The sequence below is a fragment of the Sus scrofa genome, chromosome 1 (genome assembly GCF_054392235.1).
Source record: "Sus scrofa isolate SSC_HxYL_T2T_F1_AM1 chromosome 1, Sscrofa_HxYL_maternal_Yorkshire_Landrace_v2.0, whole genome shotgun sequence".
In the NCBI taxonomy this organism is placed as follows: Eukaryota; Metazoa; Chordata; class Mammalia; order Artiodactyla; family Suidae; genus Sus; species Sus scrofa.
In genome coordinates this window covers 276,606,846-276,629,151 of record NC_139383.1, presented here as the reverse complement: position 1 = coordinate 276,629,151, position 22,306 = coordinate 276,606,846, and the positions used below count along the sequence as shown (strand labels likewise).

The 22,306-nt window shown below is 37.8% G+C and overlaps 2 pseudogenes; one reads left to right on the top strand and one right to left on the bottom strand.

The window, feature by feature from the left end:
* Nucleotides 1-692: 692 nt before the first annotated feature.
* On the top strand, nucleotides 693-9,527 carry LOC110257109 (olfactory receptor 1J4-like; annotated as a pseudogene).
* Nucleotides 9,528-17,812: 8,285 nt separating this feature from the next.
* LOC110259687 (olfactory receptor 1J1-like) lies at nucleotides 17,813-18,745 on the bottom strand (annotated as a pseudogene).
* Nucleotides 18,746-22,306: the final 3,561 nt, after the last annotated feature.

Here is a 22,306-nt window from a genome sequence, read left to right as displayed (position 1 = left end):
AGCTACAAACATTCAGTTAAAATTCTATTGTTTATTTTAGAAAAGTCCAAAATGCTTATTTTTTCAATGCAGTATCAAGTTAATAAAGTACGCTTAATGGTTTACTATATTGAAATTCCACCTGTTGCAATTAATTGTGTGCATATTGGCACAGTTAAATAATGGATAGTTTTGTTTTCCTATGGTTAAAATGTACATAAGAATCTTTGTTTGGGCTACTGGGAAGATATAATTTGAAAGTGTGTGTAAAACCCTTGGAAAAGTGCCTCAAACTATCAACATTGGCTTGGAAGCCTGGATTGGACAATTTTGATAATAGGGGATTTTATGTGACTCAAAACAGGTAGGGTGCAGAAAACTATACTGAAAGCCCATGACATAGCTTCAATAATTCTCTTAAAATGTAAGGAGCTTCATATCCTTTTTAAGAGGTGCCTCTTTGTGCCCTTTTCCCATTTTCATTTTAGCAAGTTACAGAGGTTTGAACCTGGCTTGATGTAAAGATAGGAACTTGAACACAGTGACATCTCAGTTCTTGTTGACAACTTTGTACTCAATATGGGACAAAGCAGTTGTTCAATAACTGTTTATTGAATGAAAAATAAATGTACATGTGTTTCTTTGGGAAAATACTTGCTTAATGTGAGTGGTTGATGTACTATTGGAGCCTTGACAATTTCCTTCTCACAGTTATGACTTATGACAGGTATGTGGCCATTCGTCAGCCTCTCCGCTATAGTACCATCACAAGGCAGGAACTGTGTGTCTTCTTAGTAGCAGGGTCCTGGTTCCTCTGTTGTATCCACACCCTGTTTCACATCCTCCTCTTTGTTCAACTGTCCTTCTGTGTGGAGAATACCATCTTCCACTTCTGTGACCTCACTGGCCTCCTGAAGTTGAGCTGTTCAACCCCCCCCCCAATGAGCTTGTCAATTTACTGTGGGAGGAACACTTTTTGTCCTGCCTTTGAGTAGTATAGTAGGCTCATATATTTGTATAGAGACCACAGTTCTGAGTGTCTCTTCCACCAAGAGACTCTTTAAAATTTGTTCCACCTGTAGCTTCTATCTCTTTATGGTGTCTTTATACTATGGGACACATGATAGTGTTTACTTTTTCTCCTCATCATGGGACTCCAGTGACAAAGACATAACTGCTTCTTTCATAAATGCAGTAGTTATTGCCAAGCTGAACCCCTTCATCTAAAGAAAGCATCAGGAACAGAGACATAAAACAGTCCTTAGAGATATTTTTCAATAGGGCTAACTTATTGAAGTGACAATCACTAAATCCTCTTATTGCAGTCATTAACACAGTTAAATTATTACCTAAAATTATCACAAGTTCGGCAACTCTGTAAATTTAAATGAAATGCATTCAGCTGCCTTATATAGTGTCAATATGTAAATAAGGTCCAGTTTGTTACTTGCATTGTTAAATATTCTTGATCTTTAATTTTTTCTTCTTCATCTCATCACTATGTGAAAATTCCTATACAAAATATATCAGGTAATTGTGATTTTGGTTTTGTATTTTTCTTGTATATATCAATTACTTATATTTTTTTAATACATTGTTATTGAGAACATACCAAATTAGCATCATATTCTGCTCCTTGTGGACTGATTCTTTTCTGTAAGATTTGCTGAAATTGGCTTGCATTGGCTTCAGGCTGATTGGGAACATCTCTTTTCAACTCCAAAGTCAGTAACACCAAGCTGGTGGATTGAAATCATCCATTATGGGCCTAATTACACTATGGATATTGGCAAATGCTACACAGTAATGCTCTCCTATGAGAGGGAGCCATTTTTTTATTCATTGAACAGCACATCAGTACATTTACAGTTGAGTGGAGATTTCTCCTTAGCCATGGCTCTTAACCCTCACAACTCATTTACTTCCTTGATGTTAGTTTAGATATACAGCTTTCTTTTAGTTAGTATTTACATGTATTTCTTTTCCATCACTTTAAACTTTCCTATGATGTCCTTTTATCTGGAGAGTGTTAATTCTTGGTTTTGGTTTTGCTCTTTTTAGGTAGTTTGACCATCATTGTATTTCTGAATAACTTGATCTATTAACATCTAACATCATCAGAATGTATTTGAATTTATTTTTCCATGTTTCTATATGTTTTCTAATTGAGAGAACAGATTTTGTATTTATTCTTGCTTCTCTTCATACTTTGTTATTCCATAGCCCCTACATTAACTTATTAATCATACATCATTATTATTTTATTCTTCTTCTCTGTGCTTTATGTAGAGATTATGGCTTTTTCTTAAAAATTTTATTGTGATAGAATGTACTACACAACATTAAATTTCCCATTTTAACCCCTTGAGGTATACAATTAGGTGGCATTTAGTACATTCATCACTGCTGTTTTATTCTAGGGCTTCAAAACTACACAACATCAATGCATTTGATTATGTCACAGCTATGAACAAATAATAACAAAGATACCTATGAATCAATGTGGAGGGATTTCCAAGATATATTATTAGATGGAAAAAAGCAATGCATAAAATAGCATGTATAGCATGTGACTTTCTATGTGAGAAAGAAGGGAAAATAATATGTACCTGTATCATTCCATTTAAAAGAAGAAACACATGAGAAATCAATTTGAAACTAATGAGACTTGTTATCTACAGGGGGTGGGGTGGGAATAGGATAGAAAAGATATATAGATGAGTACATTTATTTGTATAGTTTTGACTGTGTTATCTTTAACCTACTAAAAATAAAAAGACAGTGATAGAAAATTAAAAATATAGAATGACAAAAAATGGGCATAGCTATATTTTGAGTTTATACCATAATCAGACTAAAGGTGAAAATAAAATATATGTTATTATTGAACACTGAATTTTCTCTATACAATACTCTCACAACAACTAAAAATTGCAAGCAAATTTTTGTAAGCAAATTTTTTTAGCTGAAGTTAGTTCATAATTAACAGTATTTTGAGTTAAAGATTCTGAAATCACATGGATTCAAAGGTTTAGTAAGCTTGTTTGAGCTTTTTCTTTTTTACTGAGGTGGGCTTGTCTTGCTATAAATTTTCCCCTTACAATGGCTTTTGCTGCACCCCATAGGTTTTGGAGTGTCATATCTTTGTTGTCATTTGCTTCTAGGTATTTTTTAATTTCCTCTTTGATTTCTTCAGTGATCCATTGGTTGTTCAGTAGCATATTGTTGAGTCTCCACTTGTTTGTGTCTTTTGCAGATTTTTTTCTTGTTGTTGATTTCCAGTCAGAGAGCGTTGTGGTCAGAAAAGATGCTTAATAAGATTTAAATTTTCTTAAAGTTACTGAGGTTTGATTTGTAGCCCAGGATATGATCAATCTTAGAGAATGTTCAATGTGTACTTGAGAAGAATGAGTAAAAGAATGTTGCTTTTAGGTGGAATGTCGTATAAATATCTATGAAGTCCATCTGGTTTAATGAATCATTTAGGGCCTGTGTTTCCTTATTGATTTTCTGTCTGGTTGATCTGTCCATTGCTGTAAGTGGGGTGATAAAGTCCCCATCTATTATTGTGTTATTGTTGATTTGTCTTTTTCAGGTTGTTAGCAATTGCCTTATATATTGTGGTGAACCTACGTTGGGTCCGTAGTTATTTAAAATTGTTATATCTTCTTGGATTGATCCTTGGATCATTATATAATGACCTTCTTTGTCCCTTAAAATATTCTTCATTTTAAAGTCTATTTTATCTGATATGAGTATTGTTACTCTAACTTTCTTTTGATCTCCATTTGCATGAAATATTTTCTTCCATCCTCTCACTTTCCATTTGTATGTGTCCCTAGAAGTGAAGTGGGTCTCTTGAAGACAGCATATATATGGTGGTCTTGTTTTTGCATCCATTCAGCCAGTCTATGTCTTTTGGTTGGGGCGTTTAGTCCATTAACTTTTAAGGTAATTATTGATATGTATGTTCTTATTGCCATTTTATTAATTGCTTTGAATTTGTTTTTGTTGCTCTTTTTTCTTTCCTTCTTCTCTTGTTCCCTCCTCTTGTGGTTTGATGACTCTCTTTAGTGTTGTATTTGAGTTGATTTTTCTTTATTTGTGTATCAATTGTAGATTTTTGGTTTGCAGTTATTCTGAAGTTTTGATATGAGTCTATATGTATATGAGATTGTTTTAAGTTGTTGTTCTCTTGATTGCAAGTTCATCTCCAGTGTCCTGCATTTGTACACTCCTCTTCTCATGATTTCTGAATTTGGTGATATAATTGTGCATGGATGATTTCATATCTTTACTGTGTATGTAGCTTTACTTGTCATCCTTGTCATTTGTGGAATTTTTGTTTCCTGTTGCTATCTTTTCTTTTCTGCCTAGAGAAGTTCCTTTGGTGTTTGTTGTACAGCTGGTTTAGTGTTGCTGAATTCTCTCAGCTTTTGCTTATCAGTGAAGGTTTTGATTTCTCCTTCAAATCTGAATGAGAGCCTTGCTGGATAGAGTAATCTTGTTTGGAGTATTTTTCCTTTCCTCATGTTGAGTATATCATGCTTCTGGCCTGCAGAGTGTCTGCTGAAAAATCTGCTGATAACCTTATTAAGGTTCCCTTGTATGTTATTTGTATCTTTTCCCTAGCTGCTTTCAAGATTTTCTCTTTGTCTTTCATTTTGGTCAGTTTGATTAATATGTGTCTTGGTGTATTTTTCCTTTGGTTAATTTTATATGGTACTTGTTGTGCTTCCTGAATTTGAGTGAGTGTTTCCTGACCCATGTTAGGGAAGTTTTAGGCTATTATCTCTGTCCCTTTCTCTCTCTCTTCTCCTTCTGGCACCCCTATAATATGGATGTTGGTGCGTTTCATGTTGTCCCAGAGTTCTCTGAGACTCTCTTCATTTCTTTTCAATCTTCTTTCTCTTTTCTGTTCTGCATCCGTAATTTCCACTAATCTGTCCTCCACCTTGCTTATTCATTCTTCTGCCTCCTGTATTCTGCTGTTTGCTACTTCTGGTGAATTTTTTATTTCAGTTATTGTATTTTGCATCTCTTCTTGCTTAAGTTTTATATCTTGTATCTCTTTGATCAGTGTTTCCTTTAAGTTATCCATCTTTGCCTCCAGTTTATTTCCAATGTCTTGCTTCATCTTCAGCATCAACAGTTTAAAGTCTTTTCCCTGGAGGCTGAGAATCTCCTCATCACTCAGCTGATTTTCTGGGGTTTTTCCTTTCTCCCTCATATGAGTTATAGGTCTCTGTCTTTACATTTTTATAGGTTTTTGGTGTGGTGACCTTTTTATAGATAGTTGAGTTGTAGCCTCTCTTACTTCTGGTGTCTGCCCCCATGTGGCTGAAGTTGATATGGGGGCTTGCTGTAGGATTCCTGATGGGAGGGGCTGATGACTGCCCACTGGTAGGTGGAGTGGATTCTACTCCCTCTTGTGGGTAGGGCTTAGTCTCTGGATGGGATTAGAGGCAGCTGTGTGCCTGAAGGGTCTTTAGGCATCCTGTTTACAGAGGGGTGGGGCTGTGATCCCACCTGTGTTGTTGCTTGCCCTGGGGCTTATCATCACTGACTGATGGGTGGGGCCAGATTTTCCTAAAAAGGCCACCTACAGAGAATGGCATGTTGCTCAGTATTTCTGAGAGCTTTGCTTTCAATGTCCTTCCCTCACAACAAGTCACATTCACCCCTGTTTTCCCAGGATGTCCTCCAAGAACATCAGTCAGGTTTGACCCAGATTACCATGGAGACTTTGCTTTTCCCTAGGTCCCAGTGCACATGAAAGTCCGTATGTGCCTTTTAAGAATGGGGTCTCCATTTCCCCCAGTCCCTTGGAGCTCCTGCACACAAGCCCCACTGGCCTTCAATGCCAGATGCTCCAGGGGCTCTTTCTCCCAGTGCCAGATCTGCACATGTGAGAGTTTGATGTGTGGCTCAGAACTCTCCCTCCTGTAGGTGAGTCTCTGTGAACCAGTTAGTTTCCAGTCTGTGGGGCTTCCCATCTGGGAGATATGGAGTTGTTTATATCGTGAAATTGCCCTTCCTACCTCTTCATGTGACCTCCTCTTTTTCTTCTGGAGTATGATATCTTTTTTAAGGTTTCAGGTCCATTTGGGTGAAGATTGCTCAGCCTTTACTTGTGAATTTTGTTGTTTTTAGGAGAGAAGTTGAGCTCCAGTCCTTCTATTCTGCCATCTTAATCCCATCCTTACCTTAATTTCCTGAATATCCCTTCTTGAAATTCTTTACCCTGCACTCCAAGGGGTTTTGTTTACTCTGGTTTCCACCCATTTCCTCCCCTGAAAGAGGAGTACCAGACAGCACAAGGGGAGGAGGGAGGAGAAAAGGGAAGAAGTCAACAATCTCTTCCTCTGTCTCCAGTGCTCTCCCTAGCAAGATATTTCAAGCACATCTTAGCATTGGTCAGACTGTATAAACCCCATATCAGGACCCCTCTGAAGAGAGTCACTTTATTTTTTTATTTTTTATTTTTGTCTTTTTGCCATTTCTAAGTCCACTCCTGCAGCATATGGAGGTTACCAGGCTAGGGGTCTAATTGGAGCTATAGCCACTGGCCTATGCCAGAGCCACAGCAATGTAAGATACAAGCCATGTCTGTGACCTACACCCTAGCTCATGGCAATGCCGGATCCTTAACCCACTGAGCAAAGCCAGGGACTGAACCCACAACCTCATACTTCCTAGTCAGATTAATTTACCATTGGACCATGATGGGAACTCCTGAAGAGAGTCACTTAAAGCAATATGAGGTTGCCATGGACCCATGGATGGGGACTCAACACTTTCTTTGGCCTGTCTTGTTGAGTCAGAACTCTCCCAACATCTATCTTATTCACTCACATTACTCACATTCAAAGGACATCTGCCACCTGCAACCAAGCACCTTAGACTTGTGGCTTCCTGTCTTGTCTCTTCTAGGAAAACTCCTGTGAGACTACTAGGGCAACTCTGGGAGGTGATCAGGCTCCCCTTCTTCCTCTTAGGGGCAGTCCTCCTAATTGAACCTGGGTTCTTACCAGTCTGATTGGCAAGTGCTCCCTAGGCAGGTTCCTGTGCCTCCCTGGGTTCTGTTGTGCTCCCAGGTTCTTGTCCTGACATGTCCAGAGTGCTAGTACCATATGGACCAATAGGTCTGCTGGCTCCAGGGAGATCACCTCTCCTGGCATCCCAGGGGTTGTCCCTAGGACAATGGAGGTGAAATCACTGTCTCCGAATCCTGGTTGAGCCCCCAGAATATGTTAGCGGGGTTATGTACAGAGAAACAAGACACTAAGCTTTTTTTTTTTTACTGGGAAGCAGTGTTTATTCATCCCAGCACTGGCTCAGGTGATTAGTATTCAAGGCTGGCACCAAATGCCTTATATAGTCTGCTTGTTTTCCTGCTACATCTAAGTTTCTTTGTTCCCCTTATCAGGAATACTATAAATTGTGGGCAGACAACTATAGATGCACCTGTGCTCATGGAAGTAGTTTGTGGTGCATTACCACAGAACTATGCATGTGCACACAGATGCTGGAAGTGCTGCACCAAACCTTCCCTTTGATCTAGGAGGGCTCAACCACCTCCCACTATATATTAACCTGGAATCGACCATCAGAAAGCTAAGTCACCTGAGGTAAGTAATTTATCTCATAGCTATACTTTCCATATTTATCAAATGAAGACATAAGATTTGCCTTGTGAACCAAGCAGTCCTAAAATATAATTATTGTTGTGAGTGGTTAAAGCATGTGAAAATCCTTTGTATGATATATAAGTAGGGGTCATAAGATTTTCTTAGAGGCAGTTGGGAACATTTTGGAGAAAGGCAGCTGACATAATAGAGCTTCTGTGGACATTTGAACTGCTAAGGGTGTATTTTCCAAGCTGAGTGGTCAAGAACATGGATCTTGGTCAGACAGACCTGTGTTGTGATTCCACCTGATGCACTTAATTGTGTCTATATTTGAACATTTAAATAATATATGCTTTTGTTTTCTTCTGGTTAAAAAATGTGTAATAATATTTATTAGAGCTATGGTGAAGATTTAATTTGAAAGTGCATATAAAACCTTAAACAGTGCCTGGAACTATTGACATTGGTTTGGAAGCCTGGATTGGACATTTTTGATAATAGGGCATTTTAAGTGACTCAAAACAGATAGGATGCAGTGAACTATACTGGAAGCCCATGCCATAGCTTTAGTAATTATCTGCAAATGTAAGGAGTTTCATGTTTGTTTTAAGAGGAAATGAATGATTGATACATCTTTCCCAGTGCCATTTTCACATTTTAATCTTAGCAAATGACAGATGTGTGAACCTGGCTTGATGTAAAGATATAAACTTGAACACAGAGACTTCTCAGTTCTTGTTGACTCCTATGTACTCAATATGGGGCAAAGTGTTGTTCAATAATTCATTACTGAATGAAAAATAAATTTCCATTGTTTTCATAGGGAAAAGATTTGTTTAATGTGAGAATTTGATATATTATTGAAGCCAAAATTGTAAAGACTGATTCATTCACAAACATTTAAGAGAAATAAAGGGAAATTGTAGCCAAAATTAAGACTTTTCAGCTGACAAAGGACAAGACTCTAATATTGTGGCATGTTAATTGTCATTATCCACATTAGCCAATTCCCAGCTGAGGTAAGAATAGCATGAGGATGGAAAACCAGAGCAGCATGTCTGAGTTCCTCCTTCTGGGGCTCCCCATCCAGCCATAGCAGAAAGGTGTGTTTTGTTCCTGTTCCTGGGCATGTACCTGACTGTGTTTCTGGGGAACCTGCTCATCATCCTGCTCATCAGGTTGGACCCTCACCTCCACACCCCCATGTTCATCTTCCTCAGCCACTTGGCCTTCCTGGACATCTCCTTTTCATTTGTCACTGTCCCACAGATGCTGAGAGACATGCCCACTGTGTAAAAATCAATCGACTATACCAGGGGTATAGCACAGATGTATTTTTTCATATTTTTTACTGATCTAGACAATTTCCTTCTCACCTCAATGGTGTATGATCAGTATGTGGCCATCTTCCATCCTCTCAATTACACCATTGTCATGAGAGAATGACTCTATACCTTACTCCTCACTGTATCCACTGTATCTTGGATTCTCTCCAGGGCCAGTGCCCTTTGTCACACTCTCCTCCTGGCCCAGCTGTCCTTTTTTGCTGACAATATCATCACTCACTTCTTCTGTGACCTTAGTGCCCTGCTCAAATTCTCCTGCTCAGACATGTACCTCAATGAGATGGTCATTTTCACAGTAGGACTGGCAGTCATCATCCTCCCACTAATATACATCTTGGTCTCTTATGGCCACATCAGGGCCACCATCCTCAAGGTACCATCCACCAAGGGCATCTGAAAGGCCTTGTCCACATGTGGCTCCCATCTCTCTGTGATTTCTCTCTATTACGGAACAATTATTGGGTTGTATTTGGTCCCCTCATCCAGCACCTCCAGTGACAAGGACATAATTTCCTCTGTGATGTACACAGTGGTCACCCCATTTCTGAACACCTTAATTTATAGAATATGAAACAGGGACATGAAGGGGGCCCTGAAGAAACTCTTCCACAAGGCAGCAGTCTTGTCTCAATGGTGTTTGCTCATCTTTATAACAGACACATGTAGTCACATTATCCCATATCCTACATATCTAATCTTGAGCCTGGCCTGGAATGAATACTTAGTAAATATTTGGTAACTTGAATCACAATTTGTTACAGTTATTCTTTCTTTTCTTAACAACACCTTAGTATAAATTGTGAATTCTGAGCTGACCTTATTGATTACTGCTTTTGTCTGTAACATTGAGAATTTATATATCTGGGAGTACTTACGTCTCTCTTCTTATATCACGTGAATTTATTCGTTTGTTATAAAACACCTTTTTTGAGGTAAAATTTTCCTATAGATGTAGGACACAGTTAAAGTGTTCAGATTATTATTTTGATATGTGTACATTGTGAAATAACCTCCATAATCAAATGAATGTATATATTTTTCATCTCCACTTAGTTACCTTTTTAATTTATTTTGGTGTGGGGTGAGAGAATTTAAGATCCACTGTACTATTGGATTAAATATCAAGTGTACAATACAGTCTGGTTCACTATAGTCACTGTGCTGTAAATTATACCTCAGAAGAACTTAGTGGAACATTGTCCATTATGCTAGTGAAATAAGTCAAACTCAAAACAAGACGAATACTGCATGATCTCACTTTTATGTGGAAACTGAAACAACCAATTCATAGAGCAGAAGATAGGATGGTGGTTGCTAGGGGTTGGGAGGAGGAAATGTGTGTCACTATGGATGGGTGGAAGCTCCAGGCCAACCAGGCTCTGGAGGCATAGAAAGGTGGCAGAGATAGGACTTAGTAAATTATGTCTTTTCCTCTCCTTGCTCTCCATTCACATTCTTTCCATGTTTTGGGTTGCTTGTGGTGATGATGGTGACTCAGGAGAAGAAACTGAAGAGCAGCCTTTATTTCTCCAGGAAACCATCCACAGCTATGAGTTCAGCTCCTCCACTTAGGGACTCAAGGCTTCTTCTGGATTTTAGAAACAATGATCACTCTAAGACACTGCTGTTCTCTACACTCAGCAGTTCACTCACAGACTAGTCATCCCTGGGGTGTTCTGACTGCATGCATGAGTTTGAACAAAATGCCCACTCAGTACAGACTGGGAATGAGAAAGACAATGAAAGCACCCATGGTCTTGAGCCTTCTGTTGCCCCCATTGAATTTTGTGTCTGTCTCATTCAATGTCTTCATTATGAATCTCCATGGAACTCCTTTCTACTCAGCTTCATGACACAAGTTTTATGATATGAGCCTAAGTAATAATCTCTTTTATTCTATATCTGTTGAAAGATGCATAGTTTTCCTTCTTCAGGCTATACTTAGTTAAAGATGAATATGATCAAAACTGATTCTGTGGCTCAGCACCACGTAGATTAAGAGAAGAGTATTTGGGAAAACAGATTACAATTGCAGCCTGTACCTGACAGAGTATGTGGCCTGAGGCAATTCTCTTCACTCCTCTGAATATCCCTTTCTTCTTCTGTGCTAATTGAAAACATTCTAAAACATCTAAAATATGTTTTATTTGAAACAAATGCCACACTAAATTTAACTTAACGTGACCACTGACCAAGAATAATGAACATTAGCTTTCCCTTCCTGTGTATCAGTATAATTTTCCCATTTATATGTTTATGTTTATGTTTATATCTCTACATCCAACTTTTTATGGGAAGAAAGTTTTTATTTCTTTTGCCGAATTACCTAGGAATGGAATTGTTGGGTCAAGTGTATGTTGAACTTTAAGAGAAACTCACCAACAATTTCCCATCAAGGTTCTACATTATACATTACTGCTGACCATGCATGAGAGTTCCATTTTCTAATAACATCCTCACTGCCTCTGGTATTGCCAATAATCAGATATCAGCCATTATAGTGGGTTTGCTGTGGTATCTTGCTCTGGTTTTCATTTCCATTTACCTAATGACTAAGGATGTTAGGTATCTCTCTATAGACTGATCTGTTATCCTCTTTGGTGAAATATATTTTCAAACTTTTATCCCATAATTTAAAAAAACAATTGGCTTTCTTGTCTCCTCTAGGTGTTCTGGATTCTTAATTTATCAGAAATATATTTTATAAATATTTTCTGCCAGTCTGAAGCTGGTTGTTTTATTCTATTGAGTTTCTTTTGTAGCCTAAGAGCATCTTTTTATGAAGTCCAATTTATTATTTATTTCTTTAAAAAGTTCATGACATTTTTGTCCTATTCAGTAAATTTTGATACCCCAAATTTTCCAAGATTGTATCCAATGATCTATTCAAAATAGTTTTCTCTTTATAATTCTTAATAATTTGACCCATTTCTAGTTATATGTTTTGTATGTGATGCAACACAAGACTCCATGTCCATTAAGGATTATTGATATTGAATCATGCCAGCCCCATTTATTGACACAATATCATTTCCACTTTCAATTGCCTTGGTGCATTTGTAAAATATTATTTTACCTTACATATATTGTTCGGTTTCATAATTATTCACTCTATTCAAATTATTCCTTGATAATAGAGGAGACAAGATGGCAGAAGAGTAGGGGGATATGCTCGCCCTCTCCCACAAACACAACAAAAAAACCCACATCTACAGGATAAATGACTCACAAAGAACAGCAACCAATCGCTGGCAGAAGAACCTAAACTCCAATAATGGCAAGAAGTTCCTGACATTACTAGGTAAAACAAGAGACATCAACATGACATCAACATGACATCAACATCATGAATATTTTCTCAGGTCAGTCTCCCAACTTCAGTCATCAAACTGAAAAGCTTTTGCACAGCAAAGGAAACCCAAAAGAAAACAAAAATAAAACTTACAGAATGGGAGAAAATAGTTTCAAATGATGCTAGACTATATAAACAACTTATACAACCCAACAGCAAAAAAGCCAATCAATCAATGGAAAAATGGGCAAAAGACCTGAATAGACATTTCTCCAAGGAAGATATACAGATGGCCAGAAAACACATGAAAAAATGCTCAACATCACTGATTATAAGAGAAATGCAAATCAAAACCACCATGAGATATCACCTCACACCAGTCAGAATGGCCATCATTAATAAATCGACAAATAACAAGTGCTGGAGGGGCTGTGGAGAAAAGGGAACCCTCCTGCACTGTTGGTGGGAATGTAAACTGGTATGGCCACTATGGAGAACAGTTTGGAGATACCTTAGAAATCTATACATACAACTTCCATATGACCCCACAATCCCACTCTTGGGCATCTCTCCGGACAAAACTCTACTTAACAGAGACACATGCACCCACATGTTCATTGCAGCACAATTCACAATAGCCAGGACATGGAAACAATCCAAATGTCCATCCACAGATGATTGGATTCGGAAGAGGTGGTATATATACACAATGGAATACTACTCAGCCATAAAAAAGAATGACATAATGCCATTTGCAGCAACATGGATGGAACTAGAGAATCTCATACTGAGTGAAATGAGCCAGAAGGACAAAGACAAATTTTATACATAAATATAAAATTAAATAGTATATAACTAGCATTTGGAGTGACATTTAAGGCTGTGCTGATGTTCCAAACTCTATTGTGTTTTGAATGTGAAGATGAGAATCAAAATATTTTGAAGGAGTTTGGTATTTGATACATGTGGAGAATTTATGATAGCAACTTTCCTTAATCAGGCATTTAGCTCATTCCAAACTTCTGACTTAGGTGATCCCACAGGTGAATTAAGATAATCTGGCTTTGTTGCTCTTTCCATGGGATTCAATAAAAATTATACAAAAGAACTTATTTATAAAACAGAAAGAAACTCACAGCTTTCAAAACCAATCTTATGGTTACCATAGGTGGAACCACTGGGGGAGGGAAGAATCCAAAGTGTGGGAATAACATATACAGATTACTGTATAAAATAGATGATTATGTACTTGTCAAAAATTTATTAAAACTGAACAACACAAAGTGAATTCTAATGTTAACAATGGAATTTATTTAATAAAATGTATTAATAATAGTTCAGTCATAACAAATATACCACACAGATGCAAGATGTTAATAATTAAGGGAAAACTGGGTAAGGCTGGAGGAAAAGTGTACCAAAACTTTCTGCTCTGTTTCCCTGTAAACCTAAAACTACTCTAAGAAATACAGTCTATTAAGTTTTTAAAAGTTATACTAATTTAAATCTTCATCACCTGAGTATGAGAGTTCCTATCAATTTACTTCTTCAACAACACTTGGCATTAACAAATTTCTTAATTTTTACAATTCTGGCAAATATATATCTCATCATGTTTTTACATTCTCTTTCCCTGATAATTTATGAGGTAGAGCATCTTAGCTTATGCTTATTGGCTCTTTGTGGCAGAGGTAGCTGGCTGTCCATCTGCAAGTCAGGACCTCCTTCCCAAGTGTGAAGTTGTCTCTGGGAGGTGGCTGCCATATTTACAACTGCTCTGGGTGTGGCTACATGGCATGTTCTTCCCAGTGGAAAAGAATGTGTATTATTTCATGGCCAGAATTTTAAAAAAGCATATGTGTCTTCCCCTTTATTGTCTGGAAGCAAATTACCTGCTGCCCTGAGAGGTCATTGGACTTGGTCTCTGAGTCACTGCATAGCACAATGCTATCTACCCTCTAGAAGACCCACACTGGGCCATTTGTTCAGCCACCATTATCCTTACTGGTACACAGTTTTCCTCTGTGAAATCCATGATTCTGTCTTTTCCAGATTTTCTATCGAGTTGTTTCTCTTTTATTTATTGCATTGTAGACAGACTTCATAGAATCTAAAAAATAATATTTTGTCAGTTGTTTGCATTGAAAATGCCAACCATTATTGGAAGCTTATTACTTTTTTCTTTTTTTACTATCTATCAATGTTTTCATTTGAGTGTGATTGAAGTTCTTAATGTACTATTTTGCCTTTATGCCTTTATACTGCCTACTTGAGAAATTTGCCTCAAAAACACAGCCATTCTATTATATAGACAACAAGGAGGTGGTATGGCATCAGAAAAAGTGCAGAGACTGAGGAAGGGTGGCCTCAGATGTCTTGTCAGGAGGAGCATCTTGAATTTGTAGAAAGAGTAGGAGGAATAACCCAGTGCAATCCCCTCTAAAACAGTTTGCTGTAGATAATTCAGCATTAGGTGGATCCACTTTTGTACTCTTGCTCAAAGGCTAGAGGTGTTTAACAAAACAATCTACAAGAAGATTTAAATGGCACTGCAGTTACATTTCAAATTTAGAGTATTAATATCAATTAAACACACAAAACACAAACATCTTATGAGTAATAGCTCTTATGTGCAAGGCATTTTCCAGAATCTGGGGGAAGTTTGTGACCTTGGAAAATATAAACCAGTTGAATGTCTAGCATAAAACCCATGCCCCTGTCCTAATTAATACAGGGTAAACACCTGAGTTTGGTGTTATCAGAATAGGATAATAGAACATCAGTTATGTATCCTTGCTAACAGTTCAGTAGAATCCAGTTGTTATAGCACTTTGGACATTTCCATGACCCAAAAGCATTTTTGAAATAGCATAGTAGATTGTGTGCTTTTCAGTGTAGTTTAAACCACAACTGAATTTTTAAAAAGATAAAAGGGACTTCTCTGTCTCATATACATAGAACTAGTGTGCTATATTCTCATGTAAAATTTAAAAACTTTGCCTTTAGTTTCTTGAAATACATGAAGTTATTTTTAATGCAGTACAAGGTAGAGATTTATTTTAAAATTTCTTCATATTAATAATGAAGTTTTAAAATTTAATTAATTTTTAAATTGTTCATTCTTTCTCCACTACTCTGCCATAGATATCCATGGCTAAAAATGAAAAATATCAATCAGGCAATTTCACCTGTACTGTAAAACATAGATGCAGGTAAATGGTGGGTAATTTTGAAGGGGAAGTACATCAGTAAGGATTTTTCCAGAAGACTAAAACAAAAGTGCATACTTTTCCAGTTGTTACAAAATCTGGGGAATGGAGGTCAGGGAAATAGCCCTTGAGGATTAAAATTGTTACAGCTGATGATTTCAGCCTAAAACAAAAAATAGTTGGTTTTAAAAGGTTGATGGATAGTAGCTGCAAATCTCAATAGACATGGAAAAACTTCCCCTACTGTCTCAGTCTCCTGTAGTAACACAGGTGGCTCTGAGAAGCCCACTGAGAAAGTTTGGTGAACCTCACCTCAGCTTATGTATCTGCCTGTAATGTAATTACCTCCAAAGAGTAATGGCTTTTTCTCTTCCACCTTCTAAATTACCCACAAGTTCCACTCATTGGAAAACATTAAACACGAGCAATCCAGAAAAGAAAAAACTGGAAAATGTAGTTTCCAACCTCACCACTACAAGGAGGGGAAGCCTTAAAAATGGGTGGGTGATATGGGAAGTTCCCACTATGGCACAGTGGGTTAAGGATCCAGCTTGGCTGCAACTTGATTTAGGTCTTGGCTGAAGCTCAGATTTGATCCCTGGCCTAAAAACTTTCACAAGTTATGGTGCAGCAAAACAAAACAAAACAAAATAAAAAAGTGGGTTTTAATGATGCTAACTTAATAGACAATCTGATAGTGCATAAGGATGAGGAAGGAGGCTTGGGTAGGAAGATGCAAGTCTCAGGAACAGAATGAAGAATATGTGAGGCAGAATCACCACAAATGAGGCAATTTTAGGTGAACTAAAATACATCTGGCCACAGAAGCATGAGTGAGAGCAGCCAAGTCCAGAAAAACCACCATCCCAGGCTAGATCAGCCAAGCCTCAACAAACCCTCAGATTCATAAGTAATATAAATGCTTTCTCTGAAAGAAACATCTTTATAAGAACCTCTCATCTCCAACTCTTAATCATGTTTTAGATCTGCATCTAGGTTGAGAGCCTCAAGAGTTATGACAATTACTGGGCATGTCCAATAAATATCTTTATGTTGTACAACTCATTTTGGCATCTGCTGTCTCTCATATCTTGGTGCCTCAGTTGAAACTTCCAGTATGACATCCTGAAACATTGCTCCCCTCCCTGTGATCATCAGGACTAGCTAGAACATCATGTGTTTGGATAATATAGACTTGTTAAGTCTCAAGGAAAGTAACATCTTCTCTAGAAAATTCTTTAGTATATCCTCTGCCACTAGGCTGACCTGATGAGTCCTCCCCAGGACACAGTATTGTATATCAGTGATTCTGGTACTTGGCTAAATCATTCTGGTGTCAGACATCCAAGATTCAAGTCCTCCTTTCACTAGTAATGATCCTAAATCCCTTCTTTGCCTATTTAAGCCTGAGTTTCTTAACATATCTCAGGGTTTTTGTCAGGAATAAATTATATGGTTTGGGTATCAGTGGATATATAGGAAAAAATAGCCACCAGAAAAAAGCAGATGGTTTTTTCTCTTTGAGGAGTTCCCATCATGGAATGGTGGAAATGAATCTGTCTAGGAACTATGAGGTTGTGGTCCCTAGCCTTGCTCAGTGGGTTAAGGTTTCAGCATTGCCATGAGCTCTGGTATAGGTCACAGAGAAGGCTTGGATCCTCCATTGCTGTGGCTGTGCTGTAGACCAGCAGCTGTAGTTCCAGTTAGACCACTAGACTGGGAACCTCGATATGCTGTGGGTGCAGCCCTAAAAAGACAAAAGAAAAAAAAGCTCTTTTACAGTACCTGAATCAGTGGAGATGACATTTATTTTGTTGTTGAATATATACAAGCTTTGGGGGAGAAAGGAAATGTAGGCTGTATTCCTGAAAGGCAAGAAAGCAATCCATTTTCATGTAAGGAGAGTAAAATTTAATATGTTCTCCCTGCAAGTTCTGGCAGAACTCTGGGTCCCTTGATGCCTGAGTGACTGGGTGCAGGGAGAAGCCACATTCTTACTGAAATGGAAAATGCTTCAGAAATGGAGATGTGAAAGTCCAGACAGGTTTTATAAAACTTTTAAATTTTGGGGAAGGCCAAACCTGGCAACTTCCATTTAATGATACCAACCAAGGGGACATAGCATCCTCAAAGTACTTCACAATCCCTGTTATCATAGAAAAGAGCAAATTAAGCCCCATGATGCATATTCCCCTTTACTATCCCCCCCGACAGCTGTAAGAAAGAATAAGAGCAGCAGAGATTTCTGAGTGGCAGCTGAGGAAAGAAGACAAGTGAGCTATATTTTCAATAATTTGTATTTACATGTAAATGAAGAAATAAAATCACAGGGATGTTTTAAAAAAAGGTTAAGTATCAGTTGGAAGAATAAGTTTTCTTACTCCAGAGTTTTCTCCAGGCCCCTTTCATGTCTTTATTTCTCAGGCTATAAATGAAGGATGCAACATGGGCATGACCACTGTGTACATCAGTGATGCAATTATGTTACTGTCATTGGTGTTGTTGGATGAGGGAAGAAAATATAGACCAATAATTTCCCCATAGAAGAGAGTCACTACTGAGAGATGTGATCCACACATGGACAAGGCTTTGCTGATGCCCTTGGTAGAGGGAACCCAGAGGATGGTGACCCCAATATGGCCATAATAAACCAGGATACGTACGAATGGAAGCATGATGGCTGTCAATCCTGCAGTGAAGATTACCAATTAGTTGAGTGATGTGTCTGAGCAGAACAATCTGAGCAGGGCAGCAAGGTCCCAGAAGAAGTGGGGGATGGTGTTGTCAGCCCAGAAGGAAAGTCGGGCTAGAAGAAGGGTGTGCAAAAGAGCACAAGCACAACAAATGACCCAAGACCCAGCCACCAGCATGATACACACACTCTGACTCATAATGCAGAGGGTGACAGATGGCCACATACCTGTCATAGGCCAAAGTGATCAGGAAACTGTCCAGGTTGGCAAAGGTTATGAAACAGTAAGTCTGTGAAATGGACCTGGAATAAGGAATGGGTTGATCCTGAGTCTGCATGTTGATCAGCATCTTAGGGATGGTGACAGATGAAAAGGAGATGTCTGTGAGGTCCAAGTGGCTGAGGAAGAAGTATATGGGGGTATGGAGGTGAGGGTTCAGCCTGATGAGCAGGATGATGAGTAGGTCTCCCAGCACCATGGTCAGATACATGCCCAGGAACAGGGCAAAGAACATTCCCTACCACTCTGGCTGGATGGGGAGTACCAGGAGGAGGAAATTGGACATGTGTCTCTGGTTCTCCTCATGCTGATACATCAGTTGGAGGGGAATATTGGAGAAAGTTGAAGGGAAGAGTGAAATGTCTTTGGATAGAAAAATTTTCAGTTTAGCCTAGAATAATAGAGATGTTTTCTTGACTTATGGAAGGTCTTCATTCATATTTTCATACATTTACTGTATTTTGCTGGAAAAATGAAAAAAAATGTAGGTTTCTTTCTTAGTCTGTAGCCAATCTCTGTGAATGACAATGCTAAGAGTTAATGTTTATTAAATGCTGTCCTTATACAATATTCTAATTGTTTACATGTATTAAGTGATGTGAATGTCTTCCGAATCTGAGCTAAGTAGGGATGCTTATTATTTCTACTTTCAAAATGGGATAGCGAAGCCAGGCAGTCTCATAGTCACTGATGTGAGAAGAGATGCTGGGATTTGGATCCAAGCATTTTCATCCAGAGTTTGTTTTTTTGGAAACAAAAAAAATTATTTGACATCATAAATCTCTTTGTCCTTTGTAATTTTGTGTGTAATGATCTATTGAATCCATCCTGCATCCTCTTCTTCTCTCAACATTCCTTGATCATTTCTAATTTGTTCATTGGTTGTAGACCCAGAGTCTATCAAAGGTGATTCATGCACACACAATATAAATTTGTGAATCAAAAAAAAGATGTCACATCCAATTCAATTCATCATGACAACCTCTTTAAGAAACTTACATTAGGTCTTGTTCAAGACCCAGGTTTAATCTTAGTAATCCTAAGTCCCCATGTCACTTGTTTGCACATTCAAAGAAATATAACCCCAAAGCCAAATGTAACCCCCTATAAAAATAATTCTAATATTTTCAGAGTCTCTAATGTAGCCCATGAGAGATTTATTTCCAATATAAAACAATATTTCTTAAAATTTATATGTATTTTTAATTTATTTTTTATCTTTATCTTTTGAAGTATTTTAAAAAGTTTTATTGACATATAGTTGATCTACAATATTGTGATAATTTCTGCTGTACAACAATGTGATTCAGTTATACATACTCACTCATCCATTCTTCTTCAGATTCTTTTCCCACACAGAAAATCACAAAATATTGGGTAGAATTCCCTGTGCTATACAACAGTTTCCCATTGCCAATCATTCCATATACCACAGAATGCATATGACACACCGTTAGTCTATATCTTTTTTAAAGAAGGTGGAGATTCAGATAACCTATCAAAGATTATTATAAAACTATGTTGTTACAACAAATAATGTATTATTGGGAGTTCCCATCCTGGATCAGCAGTAGTGACCCGACTAATATCCATGAGGATTCAGGTTCTATCCCTGGCCTCACTTAGTGCTGGTTAAGGATCCAGCATTACTGTGAGCTGTAGTGTAGCCCACAGATTCTTCTTGGATCTAGCATTGCTGTGGCTGTGGAGGTAGCCAACAGCTGTGGATCTGATTCAACCCCTAGTCTGGGAATTTCCACACACCACAAGTGCAGCCAAAAAAAAAAAATTAAAAAAAAGAATTTGGGGAAGTAAATCAGGAAGTTCAAGGGTGAGTGAAAAATCTGTGGCTCAAGATATGTGCATAGAAGGTAATATCAATAATCACAATAACAATATTATAATAATGATCATCATTAATAATGTTTACTGTGTGGATAATATAGGCTACTTTCAGTAATATGTACTTTATATCAGCCTAACAGTGCCACAATAAAGGCATTATTCACACTTAACCCTTTGGGAACTCAGCCTTAAGAGCAAAAGTAATTTGCTATAGATCACTCATCATGTAAATGATGGACAGGTCATTCAATCCAATGTTTCTAACCACCATGATACATTGATTCCCTTAGAGCAAGATTTAACAGATAATAGTCATCTGGGTATGTGTCCCTCATTAAAGAGAAGAAGATGGGGTGCGTCATTTCCCCAAAGCTTTTGGGTGGATGTATTGCCTCAGTCCTTAATCAGATGACCAGAAGTGACTAGAGAGACTAGGAGACCAGCTACTGGATTTACAAAGACAGCTGCTTATAAAATGAATTTCTCAGGGCTCCAAGACAAAATCCTGGTCAATGTTTTCAAAATCTACTTAATGTCTATCAATAGGTGAAAGGTTAAGGCAATTATGATACACATCTACTGGAAGTAACATCATATAGCTAGTAAAATGAATTCATGAAGTTTCTGATGTAGTTTTTGAAGAAACATAATAGAAAATTTTATACAGGCATGTTTACAACTATTTGCAAAAGCAGTGCAGATTATATCATCATCATCATCATCATGTTCATTATTTTTAAACCTGTAATGTTTTTAATTTTTTATTTTTATTTATTTTTTGTCTTTTTAGGGCTACACCCTTGGCATATAGAGGTTCCCAGGCTAGGGGTCCAATTGGAACTGTAGTCGCCAGCCTACACCACAGCCACAGCAATGCCAGATCTGAGCTGCATCTGCAAACTACACCACAGCTCACAGCACTGCTGGGTACCTAACCCCCTGGGCAAGGCCAGGGATTGAACCTGCAACCTCATGGTTCCTAGTCAGATTCATTTCCACTGCGCCATGATGGGAACTCCTAAACCTGGAAGGTTTTGTTCACAGCTTGCATACATGCCATATACTCAGCAAAACTGTGAAAGAACATCTTAAAAGGAAAAGTAAAAACCCCAAGGAATTATAATTATTGTCTACCTAAGTTACTTGAGATGATACAACAAAATTATAAAATTACTTGGCAGAATTTTAATTATCTGCAAGATTTTGTAATAGACCATTCACAAATGTGCATGCACACACACACTTCTGAGTGAGGTCTAAAAGCATTTTCCTTACCTAGATTCCATCAATTCAAAAGATGTTAGCTCCAGGGCATGAACTAATTTTCATTTTCTCCCCAAAAACTGATATAGAATGTGGAGAAACCATTAAGTGAGGAGGTGGTACACTCTCTTTTTAACTGGATCCAAAGCAATTACAAATGTATTCATTTTTAACAGCCAGCATGGGACCTAGGGGACCAAGCTCAATAAATTCTGTTGAGGGACAATTTGGGAGTGATAAATGAACTTGCCTTAACTATTCCCTGTGGAGGTGTGTGTTTGCCAGATACTAAATATAGTCAACTCCTTTGGGTATATAAATGAGGACTCACTATTTGCAGATTCATTTAGAGAATGTTCACATTGATAAAAGCTCATTTAATGCTCCTAATCATTCCTGTGGGAGATAGAACTTATTCTATTTCTTTGCATTGAGACTGGCTCAAAAGAAAAAGGGCAAAGGATGGGGTTTCAAACAAAAACACATTAACTTCACATCTAGAGCCTGGTTCTGTTGCAGCAAATGGCTCTCCTGCAGCAGCAGGCTCTGGTTCCTGTGGACCCCTTCATTCTATATTCAGTGCAGAAGTGGGAGGAGAGTTGCTACTAATCCCTGGGGAATAAAAGTATTTTGCCAGCAATGATTGGCTTATGTTTCTAAGAAATAGAGTTTTTTTTTCTTCTTACAGATACACCTGAATGCATATAGGTTTTTTTTAAATTATGATGTATAATAATAGTTGTGATAGGGCTCAAAATATATTCTTTAA